Genomic DNA, 2,500 nt, shown 5'->3' with positions numbered 1-2,500 from the left:
GTCCAGTTCTAATGCTATATTTATGTTGTTTTAATCTTCGAGACTTTTACCAGTTTGACCGTAATATACTTTATCGCAAATTTTACAAGGAATCTTATAGACACATCCGTCAGCATTTTGGGGGGAATTCTTAATCAAAAGGTTTTTTTTTACTGTATCAAGATTTTTAAATACAACTTTGATATTAAAAGAATCAATATATTTTTAGTTGAATAAGGTTGGTTGTCCCTTTTTGGTTGATATGCCTTCTCTTCTTAAGACTTTTAATATCAAAGTTGTATTTAAAATTCTTGATACAGTAAAAAAAAACTTTTGATAAAGAATAACGATAACTACAAACCCAGATTTATACAATAACAAAGAACCATAACAAACACAAAGATAACAAACAACCACAACAAACAAACAAACAAAAACTTATTTCTTTCTTCCTCCTCCTCCTCCTCACAGGATTTCCTAGCTGTGCTTCCTTTATTCATGTACTTGAGTTGATTTGCGCCGGGAATATTTCAGGTGTCCGGGTCATGAGCACAGAACACCGCAGCGTTAGTTCACCTCAGCCTCGGCCGTAACTATGTTAAAATGCAACACAAACTCTGCTAAATTCACACCTCTGCACTTACATCGTAAAATGTTCGCATATTTATACCGTCAAGTGTTTTATCTTTACCACCTCGTGTGTATATCAAGGTGTGTGTGTGTGTGTGTGTGTGATATGTACACTCACCTAGTTATATTTAAAGGGGTCGAGTCACAGCCCCTGGCAGTGCCTCTTAAACTACAATTGCCCTCATTTTTCCCTATCTATCGTGCTCTGTTGATTCTGCTCTTGAAACTGTGTGTGATATTTGTGTCCACCTCTTCCTTATCCAGCTCGTTCCACTTATTAACCACCACTGTTCCCGCTTTATCAGTGGTCCTCATCCTCTCTGAAACATTTTGAGTATCTTGTACGCATTTTATCGTTTCTCTTCTTCTTCCTTCTCCTTCTCTTTCATTCTTCCTCCTCCCGATCCTCTGCAAATGAAGGAGCCCAAGAGAATGCTAGACCTTGAAGATGTATTTACTTAGAGAAATATCTTGAAGGGCGAGCTTGGTGAGATGGTGAGGGAGAGTGCGGTGAGAGAGTGAATGAAGGTAATGGGAGGAAAGGTAAATTAGAGAAGGAGGAGGAGGAGGAAAGATAGAAGGGAAATGAAGGAAATGTGGGTTAAGGAAGGATGGAGAAAGTCAGAAAGGAATATCACTGAGCACATCCCAACGGGAGGCCCTGACATTACTAGCGCTCATAGCAAATTGCTGCAAAGTTGAACCCAGACTGGTCTCTTGAGGCAGCTGGGTGGATAGGTGGAGGGAATGCAGGATGGATAGATAGAGGAATAAAGTAGAGAGGAAGGAGAGAATGATGTCTTTAGGTATTTGATAAGAAAAGGAGGGTGTACATATAAGAGAAAGATTAGCAGAGGATTTGCAAGTCCACACCATAGTTATCTACTGAGAAGAACTACCTATCTACTTTTTACCTAGATTATGAACTATCGGGAACATCTAGGTGCATGAAACAAGGATATAAAAAACAAAAGGTGGGAAGGGAAGGAAGAGGGAAGAGGAGGAAGAAGGGAGTAAGAAAAAAACGAAGGAAAGGTTGCAAAAGACACGAAGGAAATGACATGAGATTAAGAGATGCCGAAAATTATTTCTTTTGTTTTAAACTAAACTTAAAAAAAAAATACTTTCAGTCCCTTAAACTATTTCTTGATTTTTTTATCAGATCAAAAATACAGCAACACCTCACTTCTTCTTCAGAAGTATCATTCAGAATATTCCTCTTAATCTCACTTATTCCTTTCAGATAGTATTTCCACTAAGACTTTTTAAAGAACAAAGAAGGCACAATACCGTGACTGGAACAATACACTAATAATCTTACTTACAAATGGTCCAAGTAGGACCGAAACGTCGTCATAAGCTTGTCTCTCCTAATGTGCGGGTTATTCGTGTATTGTGTATAAGACAATCTTGCAGTTTCCTGGGGTTCACTCACAGAATATCCCAAAACACAGGATATATATACACCCAGGTGTATATATTTCAACGTATATACACTCAGGTGTATATCTCTCAGTGTAAATATACAGACACTGCATGCTATTCTTTATTTTGGGGATTAAAGTACTCTTGGTTAGTGTTGTACTGGTGGGATTCTTGAAGAAAAAAGACATGTTACAAACACAAGATACTGGGACAACGATTCACTCCGTCTAGCGTTTTATCATGTTAAAGCTCTTGATACGTCTCTGACATAGGTTGCCACTGACACCTGAATTGCATAAGAGAATTTCACCTCCTATCTGTTGATGTCTTGCAACATTGAATAGCTCCTGAAGACGCACGAGTGCGGAAGATCTTGAGCTGAAGACTTCCATCCCAGTGTGACGTGCTCTGCATTGTTAAGATTACCTGTCTGCGAATTTATTGTATATATATACATAAATATATA

Source organism: Cherax quadricarinatus, chromosome 40 (genome assembly GCF_038502225.1).
Source record: "Cherax quadricarinatus isolate ZL_2023a chromosome 40, ASM3850222v1, whole genome shotgun sequence".
In the NCBI taxonomy this organism is placed as follows: Eukaryota; Metazoa; Arthropoda; class Malacostraca; order Decapoda; family Parastacidae; genus Cherax; species Cherax quadricarinatus.
This window is presented reverse-complemented; position numbering follows the sequence as displayed.